Source organism: Oryctolagus cuniculus, chromosome 7 (genome assembly GCF_051225735.1).
Source record: "Oryctolagus cuniculus isolate XC-2025 breed Fujian yellow rabbit chromosome 7, ASM5122573v1, whole genome shotgun sequence".
Taxonomy (NCBI): domain Eukaryota; kingdom Metazoa; phylum Chordata; class Mammalia; order Lagomorpha; family Leporidae; genus Oryctolagus; species Oryctolagus cuniculus.
The window spans coordinates 164,097,616-164,105,893 of record NC_142873.1 but is presented as its reverse complement, the minus strand read 5'-3'; positions in this window follow the sequence as shown (position 1 = coordinate 164,105,893).

The following is an 8,278-nucleotide window of genomic DNA, read 5'->3' as shown; positions in this document are numbered from 1 at the left end:
AGGGCTGAGCGGGGCATTGGGGCCAGAGAAGGCTCTCCCACCGCCTCCCTGGGCACCCGGGTCCGGGCGTCCGTGGCCTTCCTGGAGTGGTTGTGTGGAGCCACGGAATCCTTCCAGTGTGGCGACCACGGCCAGGGCGCTCGTGGGCTCGTGTCAGGGACGCCCCAGCCGCGGCTGCTCCTGCTGGAAGGCCCCGCTCTCCCCGGCGTCGACTCTTCCACGGGGGGTCAAAGCCAGGGCCCCTCTGCAGGCGTTGGGATGGAGCTGTGGTCCCGGGCTGGAGGGCTGTTGGCCGCCTTGGGAACCCAGCCTTCCGAGTATTCCCTGCGTTGCCACTGGTGGCCATCGGGGGCCCGATGCCAGCGGGGTGCACAGGCCGGTGTCTGGGGGGGTGAGCTGGCTGTGGGGGTGCTGGTGAGACTGCCCCCCACTGCGACTCTGGGGAGGGGGCACCTGTGCGAGGCAGAGGCCTGCGAGACACTGTCACCCCCGTGTCCCCCGAGACCGGTGCCCCGAGGGTCTCTGTCCCGGTGTTCGGCCTTTGCGCCGTCCGCTCATTTCCCGTCGGGATTTTTTTCTTTATGCTCATGTTTCCTGCTGCGCTGACTTTTTAATGGAAAATGGTCAGGTGGGTTTTCACGGAGCAGACGTGGCCCACGTGTGCAGCACCCAGAGGGAGCCCCAGGACGTCCCCGACCACGATGCCTACTTGGGGCCTCCCTGTGCCTCCCTGCCCCGGACGCCAGCTCAGTCTCTGTGAGCGTCGCCGGGCTGTGGGGGGAGGTGTGCCCGGTGTTTGCCGCCAACCAGGGGCTGAGTGTCCGTGCCTCCTCTGCCTCCCCGGCGCTTCCTGTTCAGATGCACGATTTGTTTTATAAAGGTTTATTTATTTATTTGAAAGCCAGTTACACACACAGAGAGAGAGAGAGAGAGAGAGAGAGAGAGAGAGAGTTTCCATCCACTGGCTCACTCCCCATGGCCACAACAGCTGGGGCTGGGCCAGGAGCCAGGAGCTTCTTCGGGGTCTCCCAGGCGGGTGCGGGGGCCGAGGCGCTGGGTCCGTCCTCCGCTGCCCTCCCGGTGCACCAGAGGGAGCTGGATCGGAAGTGGAGCAGCCGGGACTCAGACAGACGCCCGTAGGGGGTGCGGCGCTGCAGAGGGGCTTAGCCCACTGCGCCACAGCACCAGCCCGCAGGTGCGGATCTTGTGACTGGACCGTTCCGCGACTGCCTTCTAGATGGTGCTCCTTCTGAGGGGGTTTCACCCTCGGAGTTAGGTTTACCGGTCCCAGATTTTTCTGGATACTTCTCTGTTTTTAAAGGGACAGGACGGGCTCTTTGGCCTTGTGAACTAGCATCCTGCTCGGTGTTGGGGGGGGGGGGTGTCCCGTTGCAGGCTGCCAGGCTGCCCCTGCAGACCGGGGACCCCTGTGTGTTCATTGTCCACTCGGAACTTTCTCTCTATTCTAGAAAGATATGCCACACCCAGGGCACCCTTACCCACCCCCTTACCCACCTGCCCGAGCGCCGGGCGACCACTGAATTTCCGCTCCACTGGCTACAGCGGGAGTCGGGGACACGCGTGCTCCTATGTGACCACACCTGCTCGTCACATGACATGTCGTACATGCTGTAGGGTGTGGCGTGGTGCTGGCATTGGGTTCATATATGTCATACATGCTGCAGTGTGTGGCGTGGTGCTGGCACTGGCTTCTCCCGAAGTCTCTGCAGAAGCGGCTGACGTTGCTTGTCCCCTCTGCCCCACAGTGTCCCCAGCACTCGCGCCAGGTCCTGGGCTGCTGGGGTCTCCTCGTGCTTGTCGGGCAGGGGCTTGTCCTCTGTGGAGAAACGTCTGCTAGGGCTCCCGCGTAGCCGGCAAAGCCACCACCTGCGGTGCTGACATCCCTGTGGGCAGCGGTTTGAGTCCCGGCTGCTCGACTTCCGATGCAGCTCCCTGCAGGTGCGCCTGGGAAAGCAGCAGAGGACGGCCAGCGTGCCTGGGCCCTGCACCCGCGTGGGAGCCCTGGAGGAAGCCCCTGGCTCCTGGCTTAGGATCAGCTCAGCTCCGACCGTTGCAGCCATCTAGGGAGTGAACCAGCGGATGGACACCTCTCTCTCTCTGTGTCTCTTCCTCCCTCTGTAACTCTCTTGAATAAATAAAATGCTTTAACAAAATAATAAAAAAGAGCTCCTTTGCCCGAGTTTTCCTGGGTGACTTGGAATCGCGCTTTGTGCGTTTTCAGTTCTTCTCAGTCGATTCCGGCTTCTCTGCTTCACGTGTGTTCCTTCTCCCGCACGCGGCCGTCGGCAGTCCCAGCACCACTGGGGGCGACGCCCTCATCCAGGCGCCTGCTGGGCTCGGCCGGTGATGGCCACACTCCTGGGCTCTGAGCTCCGATCCTCCCACCTGCGGGTCCAGGCTGAGGCCAGCACAGGCTGCACCCTGGGGCTTGCTCCAAGCTGTGAGGTCTCCACATCCGTTCTTCCTTTCCTTAAAGAAAAAAAGAAGAAAAACAAAAAACAAAAAACAAAAAACAAAAAAAAACAGGGGCCGGCACCTGGCTCACTTGGTTAATCTTGTGCCTGCAGCACCGGCATCCCATATGGGCGCTGGATTCTGTCCCGGTTGCCCCTCTTCCAGGCCAGCTCTCTGCTGTGGCCAGGGAGTGCAGTGGAGGATGGCCCAAGTGCTTGGGCCCTGCACCCCATGGGAGACCAGGAGAAGCACCTGGCTCCTGGCTTCGGATCGGCACAGATCTGGCCGTGGCGGCCATTTGGAGGGTGAACCAACGGAAAGAAGCCCCCATGTCCCCTATGTACGTGAGCTCTGGGTTTTTCATGATTGCTTTTGTTTTATCAGGTCAAGGAAGTCCCCACCTATTTTTTCTCTCTCTTTTTTTAAGATTTTACTTATTTGTTTGAGAGGTAGAGTTACAGACAGAGAGAGGCAGAGGCAGAAGCAGAGGCAGAGAGAGAGAGAGAGAGAGAGAGAGAGAGGTCTTCCATCCCCTGGTTCACTCCCCAGATGGCTGCAATGGCTGGAGCTGCGCTGATCTGAAGCCAGGAGCCAGGAGCTTCCTCCAGGGCTCCCACATGGGTGCAGGGGCCCCAGGACTTGGGCTGTAACGGCCATAACTGAGCCAATCCAAAACCAGGAGCCAGGAGCTTCTTCTAGGTCTCCCATGCGGTGCACGGTCCCAAACGCTTGGACCACCTTCCACTGCTTTCCCAGGCCACAGCAGGGAGCGGGATGGGAAGAGGAGCAGCCAGGACTCGAACCGGTGCCCATACGGGATGCTGGCACTGCAGGCGCGGCTTCAGCCGCTGTGCCACAGCACCGGGCCCTGTTGGATGCCTCTGTAGTCCTGTGTGTGGGCTGCGCCTCCGGTTTCTTCGTGTGTTTCGTGCTGTTACTGAAAAGTGGACGGGACGCAGCCGCTCCGGAAGTCAGGCCCCTCCTCCCAGAGCTGTGGCTGCTGCTGTTGCTTCGGTAACTTTGGTGAACTGGTTCTCCGAGGTCTGCGTCCTCCGTCAGCCGTGGCCACCGAAGCCTCCGCTCTGAAGTCCCGCGATGGGCGGATGCCTGGGCGGAGCTCGGCGGCCCCGTGAGCAATGCCGGCCCGGCACCCGGCAGGAAGCCCGGGGCCTACCTGAGCCCTGGCTCCTAAGGGTGTCCTTGTGTAAGGTGAGGGTCGGCCAGGGCCGAGACCGGGCCTCTCCACGTCCCTCCTGTCCTGGGTTCCCATGGTTACGCTGGAACCACCCCTGCCACCCTCCGCAGCGGCTGTGACTGACGGGTCCTCCAGGCCGCCTGTCTGGGAGGAGGAGCGGCTTCCGTGACAACGCTGAGTTCTCCCGCCAAGGCGCGGCCTCTGCCCTCCCCGCAGGGAGACGGTCGGTCGGAGCTCCCGGGCCGCCCCGTCCCGTCCAGCCAGGGCCGGCGACGAAGCCCGGCCCTTCTTCGCGCTCACGCGGCTCTCCCAGCCTGCGTTCCCTCTCGCGGTCTCCCAGGCACCAGCGTTAGCTCACCGCGGTGGCTATTTTAGGTCATGTTGCTCTCACTCAGGCATCTAGAAATTTCCATCACTCCTTTGCAAGGGCGGCTCGCCGTCGAAGGCCGGGTGGCGTATTTCACCTGCGTTTCTAGGCTGTTTTTTTTTTTTTTTTTTTTTATAGAAGCACATTTCTGGTCACCGTAACCAGCTTAGTCCTGGCAGAAGCAGCTCTTGAACGCACAGAGCACCGATCCCGAGGTGCCCCGTGGTGAGGCGCCCGGCACGTGCCAGCGTCCGGCCTTCACCCCGGGGACAGGCTGACCGGCGCCCAGGCACGCAGGTGCTGCCGGGCCCACCTGGGCCTCCCCGGAGCACCCGGTGAGGCGGTGCAGGTGTGTGGGCCAGGGGGCCTCCTGCAGGCCCCAGCCCCCCCCCCCCCCCCGTCCACAGCAGCCTGGCCCCACGGGTGTGTCACTGGGGCCCAGGCAGGGCCCTCCCCGGCGGCTCCTGCCAGCGTTCAGAGGGGGTGGGAAGCCCGCGGGGCCCAGCCGAAGTCCAGGGAGGGGACTGCCTGGCCAGGGCAGCCAGAGCCAGCAGGGGCCCTCAGGGGCAGGGCGCTCCCTGGAGAGTGCAAGGACTGCGGCGGGGCTGGGCGGCGTGGGAGAGCGCGTCTGTCTGAGGCCCCGCAGGATCCAGCGGGTTTTCCTCGGTGCTGGGGGACGTCCCCAGGTGTCGGCAAGAGACTGCCCTCCCTCGCCCGCCCTGGCCGTGTGGCTGTCTGCTTGGCCTGCGCCCGGGTGGCCCCACGACCCCGCGTGTGTGTCTCTTCTCGCTGGGTCATCCCCCCTCCCATTGGCCGGCGACTGCGTGAGGGGTCTGTGCTTCAGGCTTGGAGGCCGCCAGGGCCCCGTGGCACCGAAGTCCGCGGGGGGCAGGATTGGAGGGAGGGGAGTGACGGGACTGGGTGAGGGCGCCAGACGCCACAGCCTCCTCCTCCTCCTCCTCGCCCGGGGCCCTTCCTCCTGGGCTCACAGGACGCCACCTGCGTCCGCTCACAGCAGATGGAACGAGCAGAGGTTGGGGGGTGGGCACTGCCCAGCGGAGCTGCTGGTGTGAGTTCTGGGCCCCGGAGGGTTTCCGGGAGCTTCGCCCACAGCCGGGACTGCCACATCGTCCCCGAGTCGGGTCCCCAGACGGGCTGTCCAGGAGACCCCCACCCCCGGAAACGCTGCCAGGCCGAACACATGGGGGCCTCCTGGTGTCGCTGGGGCTCCAGTGCACGGCCCCTGTCTGCACCTCGGCGGCCAGGGCTTGGCTGTGGGCCTCCCCGGGATGGCACAGCTTCCTGGGGACAGCAGGTCTGGGGGAGGGGCCCTCGCCCTTAGCACCTCTGTCCAGTTGGGGTCTGCATGTGGCCCCAGTAGTGTCGGCTACAGCTGCCTTGGGCCTGCCCAGGAGGCCGCCACCTCGTCACGCCATCCCCGTGGCTCCGTGGTCTCAGTCCCTGGGAAACCTGGCCGGCAGAGGGGTCTCGGGACAGTTGCTGCCCCCCCTGCCTCGTGCGCCTCCCAGTCCAGACCCTGCTCCAGTCTCGCTGGCCGAGCCCGTCGGGGGAGCACTGGTGTCCCAGGCTGAGTTGTTGCAATGGTTGTCCTGTCCGTGCCTGGTTGAAGGTGGGCGTGGGGGCAGTGGGCGTGCCCGGGGGTCACGTGAGGGCCAGGCCCACTCTGCACCCCACCTTACCCCAAGGGCAGGGCCAGCCATCCCCTCAGCCCACGGGTGCTGGCCCGACCAGGCACAGGCGACCGGGCCTTCTACACCTGTGATTCCCCGAGGCGGCTGTGGGCCATGGGTGTGGGGGTGGAGCCACCGCGCCACAGTGAGCCCCTGGGGGCCGCCGTTAGTCCCCTGTCTGTTCCCAGGTGCACGTGCTCCACCTCCTGGGGACCGTGTCCCCGTCACTCCCTACAGGGCCCAGCACAAGGCAGCCGCCCTGCCCAGGACACCGACCCCAAGCCTGCTGCTGGCCCGTCCCGTCGTCCTTCGCCTGGCCCAACAGGGAGGTTGTGGCTGTGGCAGGGCCGGGGGTCTGCGGCTCCGGAGCCGGTGGTGCCCGAGGGCAGAGCGGTGGGCGCAGGGCCCTGGGTGGGAGGAAGGCCTCCCTCCGCTGCTGGCCCGCCCCCTGTGAGGCCCGGTGGGAGGGGTGCTCCTGTCCTTCCTGGCAGGAAGTGGCTCCACGCGGGCCGCTCACCCCGCGCAGCTGCCTGGGGTCCTCGGGAGGCGGCGCCCGGCGGGGGGGAGGGTCAGCCCCTGGAGCCGAGAGGCCGGCGTGGACAGAGGCAGCGGCTGCAGCCCCACCGGCCCCGCCCTCACCCAGCCTCGTGGACCAGCGTCCGTGCGCCCAGCTGGCCAATGCTCAGGATCGCCTGGCGGCCGGCCAGGTCGTGCTGTCCCTGGGCTGCGTCCATGTGGACGCGAAGACTCGCTGCCCCGGGGCCATCCCAGGCCTCTTCTTCCCAGAACTCATGCCCAGTCTTCTCAGGCCTCCGAGCCGCACACTCGGCCTTTGCCACAGCCCACGAGCTTGCGACTGTCCTGACCTTGGGCCGCTTCTCTGTCCCCATAAGTGGACGTCCAGGAGCTGTGTCCAAGGCCCTGCCCTCCAGGGAGGGCCCCATGCCCCCCCCCGCCCACACTGAGAGCAGGAAAGACATTTGTGAATGCTGTTCCCTCCTTGGTCCTCTGTCACCAGGAACCCTGAGGGGGCTGCTCTTGTGAGCTGGGGGGGACTCGTCCGTGTGACCGTGGCACCTGTGTGTGCTCCATGATGACCCCGGGATCCGGTCAGCGGGGTGGCCCTGCCTCCATCCTCTTCCCTGGGACCCGGTCAGCAGGGTGACCCTGCCTCCATCCTGACCCCTGGGACCCGGTCAGTGGGGTGGCCCTGCCTCCATCCTGACCCCTGGGACCCGGTCAGCGGGGTGGCCCTGCCTCCATCCTGACCCCTGGGACCCGGTCAGTGGGGTGGCCCTGCCCCCATCCTGACCCCTGGGACCCGGTCAGTGGGGTGGCCCTGCCTCCATCCTGACCCCTGGGACCCGGTCAGTGGGGTGGCCCTGCCCCCATCCTGACCCCTGGGACCCGGTCAGTGGGGTGGCCCTGCCCCCATCCTGACCCCTGGGACCTGGTCAGTGGGGTGGCCCTGCCTCCATCCTGACCCCTGGGACCCGGTCAGTGGGGTGGCCCTGCCTCCATCCTGACCCCTGGGACCCGGTCAGTGGGGTGGCCCTGCCTCCATCCTGACCCCCGGGACCCGGTCAGTGGGGTGACACAAGCCCAGTGCAAGGGAGGGGAGGCCCACACGTGCCCCAAGCCCTTGCCCTCATGGCCTGTGGGACTTCAGTAGTGCCTCCTTGGGGCACCCCAAGACCGACCTCCCAGGCGTGCGGCGCCAGCGGACGCCTGTGCAGTTCTCGGAGCGTCCGTGGGTTCAGGTGCACTGAGAGCAGGCGAGGACCCCACAGGGGTGAGTGCCGTACCGGGCCAGAGGTCACTCCCAGACCCGTGGCCAGTGGGCGGGCAGCGAGGCCGTGTGCACAGCTCTACGCCGTGGTCCCGCCCCGCTAGGTTCACGGTTGCTGGGGCCACATTCGGGGCAGCAGTGGGATCCCTGCTCGGGACACCCCCAGCCCACGGCTCAAGTCGCTGGGTTCCTGCCTCCCGGGTGGGAGACCTGGCTGGGGTTCCTGGCTCCTGGCCGTGGCACGTGGGGCGTGACCCAGCAGAGGGCGTCTCTCTGTCTCTGTCTGACTTTCAAAAAACTAACTAAATAAACAAGTTTGGGGGCATCGCTGTCATTCCAGGGCCCCCCCCCCACCGTGTCTCAGCTGGACGGGGAGTGAGACGGGGCGGTGGCCGGGCTTGGGCAGGTGGCGTTGGGAAGGAGTGAGAGCCACGTGGAAGCCGTCGCCTCTGCCCCCCGGGCTGCCCCGCAGGGAAGGGAGGTGGTCCGAGCCTCGGGAGGCCGCGGACAGAGCGGCAGCCCCCACGGCTTCACAGCCAGGCCCGGGGGCTGGAGCAGCGCGGTGGTCAAGGGGGGTCCGATCCCGAGGAGTTGGGAAGCGCCGGCTCCTCCAGCCCAGCCTGACCCCGGAGCCTGCTCCTGCCCAGGGTGGCAGGGCCGCAGCCCGAGCGTGGAGACCACCAGAGCCCCAGACCACTGGGGCCCTGATGGAGCCCTCACGCCTCTCGGTGGGGGCCTCCTTGCAGCGGCCGAGGCCATGT